The following is a 23,130-nucleotide window of genomic DNA, read 5'->3' on the forward strand; positions in this document are numbered from 1 at the left end:
CAAAAGCAGCCACTTACCCAACTCATACTATATCCCTTCATTATATTTTATCTTTCCATGGCAGTTAAATTTATGCATAAATACTTAATATTTGCACATATTGGTTTAATTACATCCAAAACAATGTAAACTCCATAAATTCAGGGACTTTGTCAATCTCATGGATTGATTTCTCTACACAAGCTAAGAGAGGATCTTATGTATAGTAGGTCTCAAAGAATAAATAAATAATTAATATCTATATATGTCAAAACAAAAGCATAAGTTCCAAACAATAACCATTGTAAAAAAGACATTTATCAAATTTATATATTGTGCTTAACGAAAAATATAAAACATTTTGTCTCAGCATCTCTACCACAACATATTTTGTCAACAGCAACAATTCAATGGTAAATTCAATGTTTAATTTTTATTTCTCTTCTGAGTCCTCTAAAGCATTTTACAGTTATCACTGCCTCCTCCTTAAAACACATCCTTGATTTGGATTCTGAAATACCGTGGTATTTTGGATTCCTTCCTACTTTGCAATTTGCTTTTTCTTGGTTAACTTGTCTGGCTCCTGTTCTACCCCCATGTCTCTCAGTGGAAAATTGACTTCTTGGTTCTTTTCTCTTCAGTTTCCTGTCACTTCCTTGATGATCTAATAAAGAGTCATGACTTTAAATGTCACTGAAAATTCCAAAATTTGTATCCCCAGCCTTACTCTCTTCCCTGGAATCTAAATTTGAATGTCTGTTTCTGTGGCATCTAGTTTAGAATTTCTAGTAGACATCTCCAACTTAACATGTCCCCAAATTGTTGTACACTCATCTCTCCAAACTACTCCAGCTGTAGTCTCCGCCTTTCTTCACATTGATCTGGTAAGAATCCTTGATGATATCTGTGATTTTCTCCTTTCTCTCAGACCCTGAGGGCAATTCACATGAAAATTCCGTTCTGTCTTGTCTTCAAGACATACTAGGGCTTTTACCACATTAACCTCTAATACTCTTGTCCAAGACTCTATCTGATCTTATTTAGAAATATTGTTATATCTTTATAATTGGTCTCCCTGCTTCCACTCTTACTTTCCCTCCCAGAAATGCACAGTTTACTCTCAATACAAGATCTAGAATGACACTGACACGTACAATGGGTAGGAGGTATCATGTCACTTCTCTTGTTTTTTTTTTTTTTTTTTAATCTCATTGAATATTAAAAACAAACAAACAAACAAAAAACACTTGGTATTTTATGTGGTTTGGGTTGTGGGTTGCAGTAGCCATGGATCAAGTTGTAAAGCCCAAAATAATAAGAACCAAGAAATTCCTTGAGAAGAGAGAACTGAAATTCAGTGAAAATATTTAAAATGCCATGTTGATTAAAGAGGAGAATGCAACTGCAACAGTGACACAAGTACTTTAAATGTGTATACACTGAAAAATCTATGTGGTTTTTTGTACAAAAAGAAAAATATTACAAGACCATTCTAGAATCAGATATCACTGGAATTCTTCAAAGAAGTCAGACTGTTCCTTATTCACATATGGCTCCCATAACAAGAAATGAACAAATAATCTAATAATAGATCATCTGTATGACTATCTTTTGCTAGATATGATAGAATTAGGCATTGAGAAATTTGTCTCATTAATAGACATTAAGAACAGTAAATGCCCTGAGAAAACAAAATCCATGATAATATTTGCTGGTGAGGGTTTTCATGTAAAAGAAGACTCTATTAAGTCTAAAGAGTCTTCTTACTGATTTCTTCAGCAGTCCAGGAGTATCAAATATCCTCCCAGCTGGATTAGAGTATGTTTTACACTTCACCACAGAGCAAGGGAAGATTTATTTTCGAAGTTATAAGTTGCTGTTGAAGAAATCTGTTGCAGAATACCACAGATTGAATTGGAGAGATGGAAACCTCAATGGATCTGGTTCTGAGGAGGACACACCTGGCATCAGATGAACTTTATAAATTATCTATGCAAATGCCAACAACTTTCAAGCCAAAGAGGAAGAAAATTATCTCCCATGTGACTTTTGGTATAATTTGTGGAAGGATTCATATGCAGAAGTAAAGCCTAAGCAAACTACAAACTGGGAAAATGAGGGGTTTGATGTGACCTGAAGAAAATAGAAGACCATGAGAAAAAAATCAAAGAGAATTTTTTTTTTTCTTTTTTTTTTTTTTGAGACGGAGTCTTGCTCTGTCACCCAGGCTGGAGTGCAGTGGCCGGATCTCAGCTCACTGCAAGCTCCTCCTCTCGGGTTCACGCCATTCTCCTGTCTCAGCCTCCCGAGTAGCTGGGACTACAGGCACCCGCCACTTCACCCGGCTAGTTTTTTGTATTTTTTAGTAGAGACGGGGTTTCACTGTATTAGCCAGGATGGTCTCGATCTCCTGACTTCATGATCCGCCCGTCTCGGCCTCCCAAAGTGCTGGGATTACAGGCTTGAGCCACCGCGCCCGTCCGAGAATTTTTTAAAATAATAAAACTTAGCCAACATGCCAAGAGCAATCAAACCACAAAAGCAAACATTTATAGTACTTTTCCTAGACCCCATATAATCTTTCTCTTTTTCCGTCTGATCTTATATTTTGCTTTTCTCACCCTTGTTCTCTCCATGCAGGCCACTTTGTATTTTCTCTGCACCATAGAAAAGCCAAGCATGTTCCTAACTCACAGCGTTTGTACTTGCTGCTCCCTCTGTGTGGAATACTTTTCTCTCAGATACCTTCATGGCTCCTTCCTGCACTTCCTTGGATTTTCTTCAAATGTCTCCTTTATAGTTAGGCTTTTCCTGACTACTCTCTTTAAAACTGTAATCCCAGACTCTACATGGCACAACCAATTTATGTTCTCAGGTTTATTTAAAAAAAAAAAAAAAAAAAAAAAAAAAAGCTATATTCATTTGGCAACTACCCATTTATTTCATTTTTTAATTTTCTGTCTTTCCTCAGTAGACAGAGGATAATTTAAATCTTATGTTTTAATTGCTGTATTCCTATACGAGGACAGAGTTAAAGTAGCTAGTCTGTGATCCATTCATTCCCTCTATTTTCCAGAGAAAGTGAGCTCCTTTTAATTGAAATTTTAGATAAATAGACTAACGATATTTGCTATAAGCAAGAAATTATCTATCGAATACTTTTTCTAAGATGCCTTTGCTCCAGGATTCCTTACATCAAATCAATATAAAATCCTATGAGACATTATTCTTTGAAGAATCTTATGAAAAAGAAACAAGATTTGAGGTATAAATGGATATTTCTCATCAATTAAATGCTCACTACAATGTGAATAATTACATAAACCTCACATTAAAAAAAAACTGATTTATTCATCTGAGCCAGATATGTATGCCCTATGCAAGAAAAGGGTCTGGAGAATGCTAGAGACCTTAGGAGACCCTAGACAGGTCTCAGAGGTCTCTCTCTGCTTCATGAGAGTCTTTTAGTTGTCTATATTCTTGAAATTGTTAATAAAGATTGAAACTGGCTGAGCTTATGCAATGTGAATATAATTCAACAATTCCATGTTATGTGTTATCACCAAACACTTTAAACAGTGCCTGAAATATTATAATTTATGAATATTAGATGTATGAATAAATAACTATATTGTCCTCACAGTGCTCTCATGAAAATATTGAGTTTTTTTATTTTAATATCATTAGGTAATCACTTTTATTTAAAATGATAAATATTGTAGATGTAGACTATTTTTTTAAAAAACAAGAGGGAACAGAGCTTTCTTTTTATAGAGATTTACTATTGTTTTTTGTTCCAATTTCATTTAGTTCTGCTCTGTTCCTGTCATTTGTTTCCTTCTGCTGGGTTTTAGTTTGGATTGTTCTTGTTTCTCCACTTCTGTGATGTGTGACCTTAGATTGTCTATTTGTGCTCTTTCAGACTTTTTGATGTAGGCATTTAATGCTATAAACTTTCCTCTTAGCACCTCTTTTACTGTATTCCAGAAATGTTGATAGGTTGTGTCACTATTATTGTTCAGTTCAAAGCATTTTTAAGTTTCTATCTTGATTTCATTGTTGACCCAAAAATCAGTCAGGAGCAGGTTATTTAATTTCCATGTATTTGCATGGTTTTGAGTGTGCCTTTTGGAGTTGATTTCCAATTTTATTCCACTGTGGTCTGAGACAATACTCAATTGTTTCTTTGTTGACTTTCTGTCTTGAAAACCTGTCTGGTGCTCTCAGTGGAGTATTAAAGTCCCCAACTATTATTGTGTTGCTGTCTATCTCATTTCTTAATTCTGGTAGTAATTGTTTCATAAATTTGGAAGCTTCAGTGTTAGGTGCATATATATTTAGAATTGTGATATTTTCCTATTGGATTACTCCTTTTTATCATTATATAATGTCCCTCTTTGTCTTTTTTTAGCTACCATTGTTTTAAAATTTGGTTTGTCTCGTATAAGAATACCTACTCCTGCTCACTTTTGGTGTTCATTTTCATGGAACATCTTTTCCACTCCTTTACCTTATGTGTATGTGAGTCCTTATGCATTACGTGAGTCTCCTGAAGATAGCAGACACTTGATTGGTGAATTCTTATCGACTCTGCCATTTTATATCTTTTAACAGGAGGATTTAGGCCACTTACAGTCAATGTTAGTATTGATATATGAGGTGCTATTCTATTCATTGTGCTATTTGTTACCTGAATACTTTGTGGGGTTTTTTTCTCCATTATGTTATTGTTATAGATGTGAGATTTTAAGGAGATTCTATTTTGTTGTATTTCAAAGATTTGTTTCAAGATTCAGAGCTCCTTTTAGCTGTTCTTGTAGTGCTGGCTTGATAGTGGTGAATTCTCTCAGCATTTGTTTGTCTGTATACAAAATTTATGGTTGATAATTATTTTGTTTAAGGAGGCTAAAAACAGAACCCAAATCTGCTCTAGCTTGTAGTATTTTTGCTGAGAAATCTGCAGTTAATCGGATAGGTTTTCCTTTATAGATTATCTGATGCTTTTGCCTCCCAGCTCTTAAGATTCTTTCCTTCCTCTTGACTTTAGATAACCTGATGAGTATGTACCTAGGTGATGATCTTTTATGATAAGTTTCCCAGGTGTCCTTTATGCTTCTTGTATTTGAATGTCCAGATCTTTAGCAAGGCTGGGAAAGTTTTCATCAATTATTCCCTCAAGTATATTTTCCAAACTTTTAGGTTTCTCTTCTTCCTCTGGAACACCAATTATTCTTAGGTTTGGATGTTTAACATAGTTCCAAACTTCTCGGAGGCTTTGTTCATTTTTAAAATTACTTTATCTTTGATAGATTGGGTTAATCTGAAAACTTTGTCTTCAAGTTCTGAATTTTTTTCTTCTGCTTGTTTGACTCCATTGTCGAGATTTAAAAGTGCATTTTGCATTTCTCTGTGCCCTTGATTTCCAGAAGTTGAGATTTTAAAAAAATTATCCTATATTTCACTGAATAACTTTTCTTCCATATCCCGAATCATGTTTTTAATTTATTTAAGTTGGGCTTCACCTTTCCCTGGTGCCTTCTTGATTAGCTTAATAATCTACTTGAATTCTTTTTTTGGCAATTCAGAGATTTGTTCTTGTCTTGGACCCATTGCTGGAGAGCTGGTATGATCTTTTGGGGGTGCTAAGGAACCGTGTTTTGTCATATTACCAGAATTGTTTTTCTGTTTACCTCTCATTTGGGTAGACCATGTCAGAGGGAATATCTGGTATTCAAGGGCTGCTGTTCAGGTTCTTTTTCCCCATGGGGTGCTCCCTTGATGTGGTGTTCTCCCACTTCCCCTAGAAATGGGGCTTCCTGAGACCTGAACTGCAGTAATTGTTTTTGTTCTTCTGGGTCTAATCCCCCAGTGCAACTACAAGTACTCCACTACTGGGGAGTGTCTACAAAGAGTCCTGTGATGTAATCCGTCTGCAGCAGGGGAATGAAGTAGACTCTCTGAGGGTCTTGGTTGTGTTTTTGTTTAGTGTACTGTTTTTGTGTTGGTTGGTCTCCAGTCAGGAGGTGGCACTTTCAAGAGTACATCAGCTGTGGTCCTATTGGGAGGATGCAAACTTGCCCTAGGGACACCTGGTTAAGCATTTAGGATTCTCATGTGGTTGGCTGGGCCATAGAGCTCCCAAGATATTATGTCCTTTGTCTTTAGCTACCAAGGTGTGTAGAGAAAGACCACCAGGTGGGGTCAAGGACTGGTGTGTCTGAGCTCAGCCATTCCTTGGGTCAGCGTTGCTGTGGCTGCTGTGGGGAATGGGGGTGTGGTTCCCTATCCAATGGAATGATATTCTAATGGGGATTATGGCTACCTCTGCTGAGTCATACAGTTTGCCAGGGAAGTGGGGGAAACAGCAGTCATTGGCCTCACCCCATTCCCATACAGCTGGCAGTCCTAAGGAGAGGTCTCACTCCCACTGCGCCCCCTAAACAGTACCCAGCCAATTTCCAGGCAGCTGGTGACCAGGACTGAGAACTTGCCCAAGACCACAACCCTTGCTGTTGAGAGACCAAGAGAACTCACAGTTTTTCGGTGTCTTTAGGAGCCTGCAGTGGTGATCCAGTTCCTTCAAAGGGTCTGTGGATTTATCTTATTTTTCACATAGATTTACTAAATAGGGCAAGAGAAGTGATATTGTGTAGCTAATATTTATTAAAGTTCTTGGGTAAATTAATCCCTTGTGATAAACATACATTAAAATTTTAAGTCAATAAAAGCGTCTTCTTTTAATAAATGCTCTGCTTTGTCAATAAGTTTTTGTTTAATCTTCCTCTCAAGTATACATGTCAATAACCTTTGGAAATACTTAAATAAATATTTCAGTATTTTTGGAATGTCCATTGTCTTTCCTAGCAAGTAGACTTATATGGGAATTGAAATTTATGATGAAATATTAGAGAAAGTACACAGTTAATGTAAAATTAGGATATTGGTTATGTAAATATTTGACAATTTAGTGCTCTAATCCATAGTTAGCTGAGTTGTCTTTCAAGACTTGTACAAAAGAGTTCCATTTTTTAAAAATTCTTAATTATCTGAAAATTCAATTTGATAGCAAACTTTCTTAATTAGGTTTTAATGAAGACTGTGAAACATATCTTTTTACTCACCATTTATTATTCAGTGCTTCTTTTTGCATTACTCCAGCCTTGAACTTGAACCCATATGAGTCATTGTTTTTTGAAATTTTGTCCATTCTGTTTTAAATTCATATTGAAGTTTCCTTGTCTATCACATTACTAAAATAAGTATCATTTCTTTCCAATGGCACAGTTGAAGGAATATTTTAACAGCCCCATTGCTACAAATTGCATATTAAGGAAAAATTTGTGTTTATTAACTTTCATGCTGAAAAAAAGCAGAGAATAGGCAAGAACAATGAATACATTTGTCCATTGCAGCCTCTCAATTTTGTTATATCTTTTAAGACTTTTGAGGAAGGTTGTGTGACTGAATATGTCTAACAATAGATATCTTGGACTGAACACGTATTTAAAAAATAAGAGTTTTCTAGGAAGATGACTACACTTTAAAAATTTTAGCTTTATGCATGATATAGTGTATGCTAAGCCTTTACCATGAAAGAATATCACAATCAGCTAAGTGTTTGCCATTTCTGATGGTGTACAAGCTCCTTGAAATCCCTGTATCTTTTCCTGATATGTGTCAAACACTTAGCTGATTTCAAGGAACTAAGTGTTAGCTCCCGTCAGAAGTCTACCATCTGAAGTTCAGATACCATCAGAAGTCGAATTGTTTTTCTGTTTACCTCTCATTTGGGTAGACTATGTCAGAGGGAATATCTGGTATTCAGTGGCTGCTGTTCAGATTCTTTTTTGGAATGTGGGAAGAGCGAACGCAGAACTTAGCTATGGCATTTTACTGTAGTTTAGTAGGGAAATATTATTGTGGTCCCTATGCCTCAGTTTAAGTGAATTCCCTGCTTGTATACAAATCATGATACTGTTTTGGGGGTGCTTAAAAGGCTATTCTGTAGAGTTTGTTGTATGTTTTAATCGGGTTCTTAACATGAAATATTTATGAATTATAACATTTTAGTAACACTGCAACTTAGTATGAGATTTATCTTTGACTTAAGTAATGTGTTCATAGGCAAGACATTATGAGTCTGAAAAATTGTAAGGTTCCTGTTGATAGAAAATATAACAAAATTTATGCAAAAGTTTGCATTTGCCTATTTGATGTATATAAAATTTACACCTGAACATTGTTCCTTCACAAAATAATATTATATATGTGATACAAAAAATAAATAATTTGTATTTTAAACTTTATTAAGGTGCCAGTTCTGGTTTTACAAATAGTGAGTTCTTCCGTCGTTATATGCAAACTATCATAATTTGGCCAGTGGGAGCTCATTTAAGATGACTGTCATGTCATCTTGCTGGGCGCGGTGGCTCGTGCCTGTAATCCCAGCACTTTGGGAGGCTGAGGCGGGTGGATCACGAAGTCAGGAGATCAAGACCATCCCGGCTAGCGCGGTGAAACCCCATCTCTACTAAAAATACAAAAATTAGCCGGGCGTGGTGGCGGGCGCCTGTAGTCCCAGCTGCTGGGGAGGCTGAAGCAGGAGAATGGCGTGAACCCGGGAGGTGGAGCTTGCAGTGAGCCAAGATCACGCCGCAGCACTCCAGCCTGGGAGACAGAGCGAGATTCCATCTCAAAAGAAAAAAAAAAAAAAAAAGATGACTGTCATGTCATCTTAAATATATAACATTTAAAAAACCTTATTTTTTTTTTCCACCAGAAAAAAAAAGATATATGTCGTATAATCACTACGTACCTTTCCTGAGCCAGATATAGAAACAGATATGCATCAAATAAACCTGCAATTCCTCTTAGCAGAAAAGGATATTAATAATTATAATCTGAGCCATAGTAATTATTTGAAATTTGAAATTGTGAAGTGACTTTGTGTTGGAGAAATTAATAGGATAGTGGTTAAGAAAATAAACTGGGCCAGGCGCGGTGGCTCAAGCCTGTAATCCCAGCACTTTGGGAGGCCAAGACGGGCGGATCACGAGGTCAGGAGATCCAGACCATCCTGGCTAACACGGTGAAACCCCGTCTCTACTAAAAAAATACAAAAAACTAGCCGGGCAAGGTGGCGGGCGCCTGTAGTCCCAGCTACTCGGGAGGCTGAGGCAGGAGAATGGCGCAAACCCGGGAGGCGGAGCTTGCAGTGAGCTGAGATCCGGCCACTGCACTCCAGCCTGGGCGACAGAGCGAGACTCCATCTCAAAAAAAAAAAAAAAAAAAAAAGAAAAAAGAAAATAAACTTTGAAATCAAGTATTCTTTTTGATATTTTTACAGTTACTCTCCAGCACTACTTCATAATGTACTTAGGCATATATATGTACTTAAATATAACTATATATCTAGGGATTTTCTACACATTTTGCTCATTTAATGTAATTGTTGTTATAACTAAAATGAAATTAGAATTCATATATAGATTGTTAAAGGTAAAATAAAATGTTTGTTTTAATTTGGAGAACAACTATTTCTGTCAAATCTAAAAGAAAATATAATGTACATGTTTCTTTAGTATAAATATAGATGTTTTTAATTTTATTTTTGTCAGCATTGTGTTGCAATAAGAGAAGATTTCAATTTAATTATTTGCCTTCAGGAGTTGTCAGATTTTCAAAATAGTAGCATACATATCTATAGTTATAGTGAAAACAAATAATATATTTATACTAGATCTTAGCCAAAAGGCTGAGAAGTGAGCCAATAATATATTTAAATTACAATGTTATGATTTGCTAAATAACGTGTTTAAAATAGAATAGTATGTCTTAAAATCATAGGCTACAATAATCAAATTACATTAAACACTCTAAAATACAATACAGAAAAATCTTACTGTTTTAGTGTTGAGCCGTATGAAAAAGTTTCTATAATGACATACCTGAGTATAGAACACAAGGTGATGGTCTGAGATGCAGGCTTATTTCTTATAAATTCTCCTCTAGATAACTAAGAATTAGGCCTAGCCAACCTGAACACAGTGCCTATTGCCTGAGAAGTGGTCCTAATTTAACTTTGAAGACAAAGACAGCTGGATTTAAAACATATTTCAAAATAAATGAGAAAACTATGTAAAGAATCTTTCTGAAATTATACTTTTTTGCTCTTTGATTTTTCTGAGCCAAACTATAGATTGAGTTTATTTATATGAATATCTACAAAAACATACACATCTAGGCACATTGATGTTATTGTGCCTATGTATGTAACTTATATTTAACTGTCAGTTTTATATAATCATTTTCTCAGAAGCATTCTCAGGTAAGTGTAGACAATTAATTACCTCAGTACTACTAATCATTCTAAAGATTAGAAGGTTACAAAGGAATTTCAGAAAATATGTACAACTTAACCTCAAAGTACTTGTAATGTTGCTGATATTGTTTATCTCAGAAAATACTACATCTCAAAAATTAAACAAAGTTTAAAAGTTTAATTAGAACAATATCTTTGGTCCACATGGTCTCAAAATCATCTGAATTTCATGAGCCATTTATGAAAGACAGTAGTATTTTTAAATATAAGTGTTCCAGAGTCATCTTTATATTTACATAGCCTCAAATTTTAGCTTAATTCAAATGATCTAATTTACAATAGTAAAGATAAGAAATATAGAAATTAAATGTTCCATTCAATTCAGCTTTTATGCAAAATCCAAATAATGTCTTGAAAAGGTATTTTATGCCCTTAAACAATTTTCCCTCTAGGAATGCATAGTCACCTCAGAGATAAAACGACATTAAATTATCTTTAAGCTAATAGGATAAAACAAACTTAGACTAAATACCACAACATAATTTACCTTGCCAAATAATTTATTTATAAATGCGTGTAAAGTAAATTTTGCTCAAAGTTTAACGTTTAAAATTTGTTAGTCTTCAGCTGTAACTCTGATTTCTATTCAGTATTTTTGAATTAAGTGCAACCAATTTCTGTTTCTTAACTAACTTTAAAATATACCTTTTGCCAAAAGACAAACACAAGTACCTTCTATTTTTCTTTGTGAGTTTGTGGGCATGTGCGTGTGTGTGTTGGTTGTGTTTATTTGTTGAATTTGGTATAGTTGATTACTGACTGCTGATCTGCTTTGAATTAGAATATTTTTATTCTTTAATTCTGGATAAATTTGGCTTTATCTCATGGATTCTGAGGCTGTTTGAAAAAATAATGTTTCATTTGCATTTCTGCTTTTAAGAATTTAAAAAATATTAAACTGGAAAATTTTAATTTTAGATACATTCTAAATTAATACTAAGACAGAAGTCATTCTTATTCAACTATATTTGCATTAATTTAATTAGAAGAGGAATTTGTTTTCAGTATTTCTTAGCACATTGTAATTAATTAATTTAAAACAGGTTTTGAAAATACTACGACGTCAGATATGCAATCCAGTTTATCAGTAACCTCCCAAAGTGCATTTTTTAGATGACTTGCATATCAAGATTTAACAACATAGAACCTTACTGCACCCATAAATAGTACAAAATTAAATAATACAGAAGTTTATTTTTCTCTTAAAAATAAAAAAAATAAGAAAGAACCAGGGCCGGGCGCGTTGGCTCACGGCTGTAATCCCAGCACTTTGGGAGGCCAAGGCAGGTGGATCTTGAGGTCAGGAGATCGAGACCATCCTGGCTAATATGGTGAAACCCCGTCTCTACTAAAAAAAAAAATACAAAAAAGATTAGCCGGGCGTGGTGATGGGCACCTGTAGTCCCAGCTACTCCTTGGGAGGCTGAGACAGGAGAATGGCATGAACCCGGGAGGAGGAGCTTGCAGTGAGCCAATATGGAGTCACTGCTCTCCAGCCTGGACGACGCAGCGAGACTCCCTCTCAAAACAAAACAAAACAAAACAAAACAAAACAAAAAAAGAACCAGGAGTTTTGTCACCTCAGTCTAGCATAATAACTCCACAAAGCCATCAAGGTAGCAGGTGCCTTCTAGATCATTGCACTGTCACTCCAAGGTTTTGTTCTTAGTCTTTGTGATGGTTAATACTGAGTGTCAACTTGATTGGATTGAAGGATGCAAAGTATTGCCCCTGGGTATGTCTGTGAGGGCGCTGCCAAAGGAAATGAACATTTGAGTCAGTGAACTGGGAGAGGCAGACCTACCCTCAATCTGGGTGGGCACCATCTAATCAGCTGCCAGAGTGGCTGGAATAAACAGGCAGAAGAAAGTGGAATGACGAGACTTGCTGAGTCTTCTGGCCTTTATCTTTCTCCCGTGCTGGATGCTTCCTGCTCGCAAACAACAGACTCCAAGTTCTGTACCTTTTGCATACTTGGACCTACAACAGTGATTTGTCAGGGGCTCTCAGGCCTTCGGCCACAGACTGAAGGCTTGCACTGTCAGCTTTCCTACTTTTTGAGGTTTTGGAACTCGGACTGGCTTCCTTGCTCCTCAGCTTGCTTGCAGATGGCCTATTGTGGGAATTCACCTTGTGATTGTGTGAGTCAATTATCCTAATAAACTCCCCTTCATATATACATATATCCTATTAGTTCTGTCTTTTTAGAGAAATCTGACTCATACAGTCTTCTTTCTCCATATTGCTACTATCGCCCTGGTCATTGTATATGTGTCCTAAGAAGCAAGATGAAATAGGAAAAGGAAGTGGTAGCTTCCATACATGGAATACTATGCAGCCATAAAAAAGGATGAGTTTGTGTCCTTTGTAGGGACATGGATGCAGCTGGAAACCATCATTCTTAGCAAACTATCACAAGAACAGAAAACCAAACACCGCATGTTCTCACTCATAGGTGGGAACTGAACAATGAGATCACTTGGACTCGGGAAGGGGAACATCACACACTGGGGCCTATCATGGGGAAGGGGGAGGGGGGAGGGATTGCATTGGGAGTTATATCTGATGTAAATGACTAGTTGATGGGTGCTGCACAGCAACATGGCACAAGTATACATATGTAACAAACCTGCACGTTATGCACATGTACCCTAGAACTTAAAGTATAATAATAATAATAAATAAATAAATAAAAATAATTTAAAAAAAAGAGTCTACGCTGAGAATATCATGATTAACCTAAGTTGCCAATGTTCAGCTCTTGCGTACATCGTCTTCTCTACTCTAAGAGAGGCTGAAAAAGTCAATCTCGTGCATGGTTGCCATTATTGAGATTTCTTTCAGCTAAAGACAGAGATACTGCGACTAAAGTAGATAAATACACATTCATACTATTAACTGGTCATCACTTCCTCCTTCCGTGCAATGGCGCCTCAAGGAATTAAGGAGGAATATTAGAATTCACTTCCTTCAGATTGTTTTTGACAAAAGCTGCCATAGTGAAATATTACTCAGGTGTGTTTAAGAGGAATGAAAGTATTACTTCCTGCCTTTTGCATTAGCTCCTGAAAGTTCCTTTAACATAAGTTTAATAATTGGTTTCCAGCTATATGGAAATATTTGACACAGGCCATTATGCTTTTCCAGTAAAATATTTTCAATAATGACTCAAAAAATGTTAACATTCAGACCTCAGTTACCTGCTTAGCTTGATTTTAGAATTAGAAATTTTGATTTTGCTTACAAATATATAAAAAATAAATATATATAATTATTTTATCATTATATTACAAAAAGAAAAATAGTACAATGAATGGCCACAAAAAGGTAGACAGTATGGTATTCACTTTGTGTTGGAGAACAAAACATGAAGATGACAAATATATATTTGGTTATGCTGAGTTCGAAGTGTTGATAATACATTTATTTGAAAATATCCTCTAGACCTAGAACAAATATTTGAAGTAGAAAATTGAGGCTCAAAATAAATGAGATTTTTGAAAAGCAGATAACTGCTCTCAATGATTCTAAATCTCTTGATCTCCACAAATTATATCTTGGGATACTAAAAATATTTGTAGGTGAATCTAAAACCCTTTTGAGAAATAGAAAAGAAGTTAATAAACTGGAAGTACCATAAGTTAACATGAAGTAAATGAAGTTGTGACTCCAAGTAAATGTGAAAAACATTTTACAAAACAACCTATCCCAAGGAAGTTTATCAAGCACACTGAATAGATTTTTGCATCATTAAAAAAAAAATGATTAGCAATGGATACTGTAATAATAAAGAACCATAAGAATGGCTTTTTTTTTTTTAATATATATATGACTGCAAGAGATTTGAAACACTGGCATATGTGAAATTTAAGATATTTGATGAAGCAAACCAAGAAAGAAACATACTGGCTCTATGACACAACTGTTAGGTAAAATAGCAGTTGACTAGGCTACCTTTGAAAAAGTATTTCTTAATAGTCACTAAACAGGTGTGGGCTGAATGGAAGTAACATACCTCTATGTGGGTTCATTTGCTCTTCCTTGGGTTGTAATTTTCAGTTTTTCTATGACAAATTCCTGTTCATTCTTTGGAAGAAATCAAGCATCAGCTCCTCTATGAGGGATTATCTAACCCTCTACCTAGAGGACCACCTTTAACATATATATGGCACCACACATATGTCTCTTTTGCAGTAGTTGGCCCAATTTGCTTGGAATGTTCATTTATTTTAGCCACACATATATTTATAGTCCCATGGATCTAAAAATATAGAAGACAAGAATTTTGTCTATTTTAATCAGTAGCTTGAAAAAGTACTTTGGTGCTATGCTAATGAAGAAGTATAGTGAGAAAAAAATAGATATATTTTAGATAAAATTTTAAACATTTTGAAAAGTATTGAATATACCAGGATAAAAGGAAGCATTAAGAGTTTAAAGCCGGCCGGGCGCGGTGGCTCAAGCCTGTAATCCCAGCACTTTGGGAGGCCGAGACAGGCGGATCACTAGGTCAGGAGATCGAGACCATCCTGGCTGACACTGTGAAACCCCGTCTCTACTAAAAACTACAAAAAACTAGCCGGGCGAGGTGGCGGGCGCCTGTAGTCCCAGCTACTCGGGAGGCTGAGGCAGGAGAATGGCGTGAACCCGGGAGGTGGAGCTTGCAGTGAGCTGAGATCCGGCCACTGCACTCCAGCCTGGGTGGCAGAGCGAGACTCCGTCTCAAAAAAAAAAAAAAGAGTTTAAAGCCACATACGATTGGTCACAAAATGCCCAATAACTGAATGGGAAATATGTTCTTTTTATTAGTAAGTAATGATTGTGAAAAAGAGAGGCATTTTAATCGATTTTAGTTTAAATAAGGACTGACTATGTGGAGGATAGTACAATTCTATCAGTATTTCAGAAACATAAGAATGATGTTTAGAATAAATAATTCAAACAACACAGTACTTTTATCTGGTCAGATCACATCTCACTTTTGAGCATTTTGTTTGATTTTGTTATTACATTTATTTAGTGTAACAGTCAAAATGTATACGGATGTAACAATGAAAATATTTTCTTGAATCACAGTCCTCTATCTTCTTGGTTTCCATCCTTCTCAAACTCTTTCTTGAGTTTCCTTATGTCTGATAAGAAAACACAATTATGAGTTATCCCCCCCATTTTACATAAAAGTGTATATATAAGCAATATTTATATTTTGCTTGTTTTCCATTAAAACATTTTTAAAATATTCCTAACTTTGAACATAAAGTCTTTTTTATTATTTTTACTGCTGCAGACTTTTCCTTTGGATAGATTAATTGAATTTTATTCAGTCCTCTATTGATAAACACTTTTGTTGTTCCCAATTGTTTGAAATTACAAGTGATACTTCAGTGAAAATATGTCAAATATTTTGTTTCACATAAAGTTGCATAATCAGGTGGGATATTCTTAGATGTAGAGTTAATGTCTCACAGAGTATGGGAGATCATTTATAATTTTAATATATACCATCAAATTGACCTCTTAGTATCTCATACTTTAAGTATAATTCTGGTGCAATGCACATATTTTTGTGTATTTTTCTATTAGATTATTAATTTTTTATCATTCACTAGAATCTTCTAGCTTTTTAGCCAGAGTAATCTCTTTTTATGACATAAGTTGTCAAGATTTTTTGTGCTTTGCTATTTATCTTTTGACTTTAGAGTATTTTTGGGTCAGTCAAAAAAAAATGAACTAATTTTTTGTTGATGTAGTCTGCTTTTTCCAATCTTTTTATTTCTACTTTGAGATTGTGTCCTAGTTTTAAAACAAAAGTTTCTCTAATTAAGAAAAAACTTTCTTGTCTTTCTCTAGCATTTTTGTTTGTCTCATGGTTTATCGTTAGAATTTTGATCTATTTGGAATTAATATTGTATAGTTTGAATTATGTATCCAACACTTTTTTCCAGGTCACTAGCTTTTTATTCCAGCAATATTTAGTCTATTTATCCCTCTATCATCATTGCTTTCAAATGTCTATTCTAGTAGAGGCAATTAGGATCACTAGATAGTCCAAATGATTCCTTATATATTCTTGCTTGCTTTGCAATTTGGCTGGGACCATATGTGTTTTTGTGTCTGAGGAGCAGTAACCAATTGTATAGTGGGTTCCTCTTTTGAATAGGAGGTCATTGAAAGCTGATGTGCCACACTCATCCAATTTTTCTCCCTTCATGTCAACTCAACTGTCATATGTTGCAGAAGTTTTAATTCCACAGTGGCAGAGCCGTTATCAACCTAGGTACCTGAGTAAACATGAGTAACAAAACCTCGCCAGTCCATACTAGCCATGTAATATGAACAAGAGATACACCACTGAAATTTGGAGGTTAATAACAGCAATATATCCTCTCCTAGCTAGAACACTAAGCCATATTTGTCTTCTACTAAAAGCATATGTCTATTTAAACATATTTCTTAAATTTTATTTCCATTAGTTTGTGTGTGTGTGTGTGTGTGTGCGTGTGTGGAGATGCATACCAAGATTGACAAGGAGGTGACTTCCTGTCCTCTTTTTTTTATAGCTTAACAGAAAAATATCTCACAAGCCTAGATAGCTTAAAGTAGGAATACGTCAATGACACAGAATTCTAGAGTCTCATTTTTTTTTTTTCTACAAAGATGACTTTACCAATTTGGGAACTAGATTTTTTAAACATTTTAGTATTTACTAATTTCCTTTTACATACAAAGAGGTTTTGCAAAAGAATTACTTGGCCACTAGCACTCAAAAGACATGTATTATCTCTAGTTAAAATGCTGCATTTGGAGTTTAAGACCATCACCATTAATATAAATCTCAAATATCTTATATATCCATATTTATATTGAATTGCTCTAAATAGATCTACATCTATAATTATTATTAAGGCTTTAATCTGACATATTTATAAACACATTGATTTAATCAATGTTCGACAGTTTTACATTCATGCCAAAAATTGATTAGCAATTTAAAACAATGTGGATGTCTTTAAATGTATAGCTGAAATTGTTTTTATTTTGTTATGGGAGACATTGAAAATTGGATAAAAGTTAGGTCAATCTATATAGAATAGAAATAAAATATTGAAAAAAACTGCCCAGTATTTCTTAGAGTTTACAGAATCTACTGAATTTACAAAAGAGACTGTCTGCCTCACTTTTTTTCCTATAATGTGGAGATAGTAACAGATAATCATTGTAAAGATTTTGAGAACTCTATGTCACAACAAAGAGTGTTAGAATTAACATTATAACTACTTCAAAAATTATGACTAAATTTTTAACAAAACTACAGCTTTTGGAAGAATCAATGGGATATAAGTGCCAATAATTATTAATAACATTATTAACATTAAACATGTTGACAATTTTCACAGACTAATACTTATTTTTAAGATAATCTTCAACTTAGTATGATAATTTTTTTAAGTTTTTAGTTGTAATAAATGTTCATTATTTTATAAAAGAACATACTTGGAAGGTTTGAAAGATGTAAAAATATCAAATCTCTTTTTCAAGAAAACTCTAAGATTTGGTGGTCGTAATCTTTGGAGGTTGAAAAGAAATATCGAGGAAGAGCATTTAGCACACAAATTAAGTCACTGCGTTGTTCAGACAGCTTTTTTGTCCTACATCATTATTTTCTGTTAACATGGATTCCACTCAAAACAAAACAAGAGCCTGACCGTTTTTCTAAAGTTTTAATCCTTATATTAGGGAGAATGGGAAGAGTAAGAACAGAATACATTTTTGTGTCTTTCTAAAATAAATATTTATATGTCTCTCTAAAATAAATGTTTATAACCATGGTTAATATTAATAATGGAGAAATAAATCATGCTTTGCTTCATTGATGTCTTTGTCTTGCCTCCTTAGGTGGATATCGCTGCTTATTCCAACATTTGGTCATTGCTAACATTTTTAGGTTGACTTGATTTACAGCATCTTCTGTAATTAAATAATTTCTGTACTCTAGCCAAGCATTATAAGATTTATCTCATGCCTACCTGGACTCTAAATTTATTCTGGAAATTAGCTGGCATGAATTTATTTTCTCTATTTTCATTTGATAACATTTCAGATACATCAACTGTTTTGCCAGTATTTTATTAAGGTATATTCACTCTACTTTTCTTTCCTATGGATTTTCATGAATTTGATGGCTTTTCTGCAAAATTTTCTAGAATTATATTTTATTCTAAAAACATTATAACTATAGCTCATCTGGAAGAAAACTCATAGAGTTAAATATTCATAAATTTGAATGTTGCTTCTATTGACCTTGTAAATTATTATATTTGATAGTCTTGATTTGATTTCATAGGTGCTTTTGCTTACAATACTTCATGCATTTTATATATTATATACCATATTTATATAAGACTGCATAGAACATATGAATCATATATAATATACATGTAAATATACACAATGAGGAATATGTGCATTATACACATTTCAAATATACACATATGATATACATTAGAGAGTAACAGTCTCTGCCTCTGGTGTCAAATTTTATAAATAAAAAGTGATGCCAGGTGCTATAACGTATTTACTAGCACCACTTCATCTTCCTCTTTCTGTAAATTTCTTCTCAAGCATAGTCTAATTTTAAGATAATTCTTCTCTTTCTGTTTTCAAATTTTGTGCCAGAAAATAACTAGAAATCATTGGTATACTAGATTCCATTTCCCACAATGTATATGTAATATTTATGAGTTGTGTTAGTTAAAAACCAATACAAACAGAGTTTCCTCTGTTGCAGTTATCATTAGGCAATTTAATTTTTCTGTCTACTAAGATGTTTGTTTGCCCTTCAACTTTCTTAAACATTTTTCCATTTTTCTCTCTGCAGTTTAACCTATCAATTGATGTGTTGCAGTACTGGCAATTCTATTTTATTTTCCAGTTTTCTGGTACATGTTATGAATGAAATGTCTTCCCAGTTGCAGAAACATTCTGTGTATCTGACTTTCTCAGAATCCCTTTAAAGCTGCAGCAGGTAGTGTGACAATTGAATTTTTTTTTTTATTTTTATTTTATTTTTATTTTTATTTTTGAGACGGAGTCTTGCTCTGTCGCCCAGGCTGGAGTGCAGTGGCCGGATCTCAGCTCACGCAAGCTCCGCCTCCCGGGTTCACGCCATTCTCCTGCCTCAGCCTCCCGAGTAGCTGGGACTACAGGCGCCTGCCACCTCGCCCGGCTAGTTTTTTTGTATTTATTTTTAGTAGAGACGGGATTTCACCGTGTTAGCCAGGATGGTCTGGATCTGCTGACCTCGTGATCCGCCCTTCTTGGCCTCCCAAAGTGCTGGGATTACAGGCTTGAGCCACCGCGCCCGGCCGACAACTGAAATTTTTAATGAAATGTTTCCTTTATATAGCCATTTGTGAGTACTTAATAAGAGCCTAAAACCCCCTTCAAAGTAGTGCATGTGTAGTACCTGTTCAGCTGGTATTGATTCTGTGGCCTTCTATCTTGTCAGCAGCAGAGAATTTGAATCTTCATTATTTTTCTTATAACAGTAACTCAAATAATTTAGAAGTATTTATTGACAGTGGATCCAAGATTAATGCAAATGAATTTGCTAGGAATAAGATAAGTTGACTGAGAACTAGATGAAGTTACCTGACCAGAAAGGGAGGTGGTAAAATGACCTCAGAGATGATGGCTTTCTCAGTCTGAAGTGGTCTGAATTCATTCATTCTTATGTCTTGACCACATGTTGCTGAGATTTGATACAGGTCTGGCTTCAAAGTACAGCTTTTTAAACACTTGTTTATATTCCCTAAGGTAGTCTTACAGATAACAATCTTTGAAAATAATTCAATGAAACATTTTTAATAAACAGATGACCCCCAAAATCAATGACTTAGAAATTAGTAGTTTCAAAATGAAACTTGTAACAAAGATGACATTACAACTAATATCTAAATTACATTTTGATTAATTTTGGTCATTGCATTTTTCCAGAAAAAAATTAATTGTCCTTTAAGTTTGCCATATAACTGAATTTATGCATCTTTTAAAACAAAATCTCAATGATTTTTTTCTTCTAAATTTATGGTTATATCTTTGATTCCTAAACTTGTCCAGTTTTTCTGGCTTCTCCATCCTTTCATCTGACTCTATTTCTCTTTCTCTCTCTCTCCCTCTCTCTCTTGCTCTCTCTCTCTCTCTTTCTCATTCTCTCTCTCTCTCTATATATATATGAAATGTTTGCACTTAAACAAATTCTAGTAAGTTGTGTCTTCTTTTGTGTATTTTAAAATAACAAAATTTTGTATTTATTATTTTTGTTTTAATTTTTAATTCTTTAATATTTTAATATTTTCAGCTTTTAAATTAAGGAACTTATATTTCTATAAAACTTTTTTTTATTATTATTATTTATTTATTTATTTTTGAAATGGAGTTTCGCTCTTGTTGCCTAGGCTGGAGTGCAATGGCATGATCTAGGCTCACTGCAACCTCTGCCTTCTGGGTTCAAGCGATTCTCCTGCCTCAGCCTCCCGAGTAGCTGGGATTACAGGCATGTACCATAACGGCTGGCTAATTTTGTATTGTTAGTAGGGATGGGCTTTCTCCATGTTGGTCAGGCTGGTCTCGAACTCCCGAGCTCAGTTTATCTGCCCACCTTGACCTCTCAAGTGCTGGGAGTTTAACTTGTTCTTTTGTTAAGTTTTTAGAAGATTAGTACAAGGTTTATTTATTTTTCTTTTTTATTAAATAATAAAGGTATTAAAAGTAAATTAAAGACATGCAAAGGCTTATATGGAAACACTCTTTTTCATTGGTTTGTGGATAGATTATAATTTCACTTTGAATTTCCTCTTTGACACAAAGGCTATCTAAACATAGGTTTCCTAATCTCAAAGAAGTTATAATTTTGAATCATTTTTATTATTTGCATTTCATTCTATTGATTTCTAAAATGTAGGTGTTTAAATGTCTTACTTTAGGAATTTTAAGCACTCTGTAGTCAATGATATGAAAATGTTCTGCAAATGTTCCAAATGTATCTTTGATTTTATGTCTGAATTTAAGAGCATTACTGCTCTTTTACTTCGCCATTTCTTGCTATTGCTTGAATTGTCCTTTATTTTTAAACTTCTGCAAAATGAAGCATATATACCTTAAAGTTTTACAGAAATAATTGAAATTCTGGTATTTCCATGCAATATACAGAATTTTTTTTCTACTAATAGAAATTTCGTGTTTCAAGAATCCTTAATAACCACTTAACTAATTATCAATCTCTCAATCATTATATACGTGTGTGTGTATATATACATATGTAAATAGATATATAGTCAGATAAAATTTTTTTTCACTGCAAACAGCTTAAACATATTTTATTTCCTTTGGAGGTCTTTGTTTGTTTTGGGTTGTGTGTGTGGGTTTTTTTTAAATGATTATTTATTATTTTCTTCAATGATATGCAGGAGACATAGTCTGAAACATTTACTAGTTTACACATATATTTATTTAATCTGATATGTGAAAATTATCTTGACTGCTATATGTTTCTTAGGCTAAACTTCTCAGATTTTAATGGGCATATGAATATGTTAGTATTTTAATAAAATGCAGACCTGACATTGTAAGTCTGGGATGAAGGCTAATATTCTGTTTTTCTAAGAAGCCCACAGGTGATGGCAATATTTCTACTCTGTAGATCACAAATAATTTAAATAATAAGGTTGTACTTTGCCATTCTTATCTCTCTGTAGTCTATAGATGTTATTCTATAACCTTTTGTCTACAGATATTGCTCTATATCTTTTTGTTACTCTATATGCTGATTCTTTTTTTTTTTCTTTATCTTTTCTTTTTTTCTTTTTCTGAAATGGGATCTTGCTCTGTGGCCCAGGCTGGAGTGGTGCAGTGGCATGATCTCAGCTCACTGCAACGTCCACCTCCGGTTCAAGCAATTCTCTCGCCTCTGCCTCCTGAGTAGCTGGGATTCCAATTGCATACCACCACACCTGGCTAATTCTTGTATTTTTAGTAGAGAAGGGGTTTCACCATGGCTGGTCTTGATCTCCTGACCTCTGGTGATCCACCCACCACAGCTTCCTAAAGTGCTGGGATTGCGGAGTAAGCCACCATGCCTGGCCTATTTTTCTTCTGTAAATTATTTACACATTTTTCCAGAGAGCTTGATACTTATTTTCTCCTTACACTTACAGTTTGATGATATTTTTTATTATAATTCTGGGTGTACTTCCTGATGTTGGTGAAGGTATAAATTGGCAGATTTAGGTTCTCCTTTCTGTATTAAAATAAATTTCTCTTATTTGTTTAATGGTCACATCTTATTATTTTCACATTAGATCGCATGGCTCTCATGTACTTTTCTTTTAATATTTTCATCCTGTGTTTTGAGATAGTTTCCTTCAGTAATTCTAGGATACCATTTTTATTTTCATTAGTGATCATGTTTTTCTCCAATTCAATTAAATCTTTTTCCTTGAAAATTATTTTGTTAGTAACAGTATTTTTATTTTTGTGCTATACTTGAAACACCCTAAGGGTTTAATAACAACACTAAAACTCTTGTTACTGTTTCTTTTCTTCAAGTTGTCTTTTATTTCCCCTGCCCTTTCTTTGCAGGAGAGACCTATTTAGATTGGTCTTTTGTTCTCTCTGTTGGAATAGCAGGCTTCAGTGTGATTTTGGTTTTACTTTCCTGCTTGTTAGGGAGCCTTAGGGACAACAGTGGAAGCTGCTATGGCCTTTAATAC

The 23,130-nt window shown here is 34.4% G+C and overlaps 1 pseudogene; it reads left to right on the top strand.

Moving 5' to 3' along the window:
- Positions 1-1,266: 1,266 nt before the first annotated feature.
- On the top strand, positions 1,267-2,111 carry LOC100429689 (ribosome production factor 2 homolog pseudogene; annotated as a pseudogene).
- The last annotated feature ends 21,019 nt before the right edge of the window (positions 2,112-23,130 follow it).

Source organism: Macaca mulatta, chromosome 5, assembly GCF_049350105.2.
Source record: "Macaca mulatta isolate MMU2019108-1 chromosome 5, T2T-MMU8v2.0, whole genome shotgun sequence".
Taxonomy (NCBI): Eukaryota; Metazoa; Chordata; class Mammalia; order Primates; family Cercopithecidae; genus Macaca; species Macaca mulatta.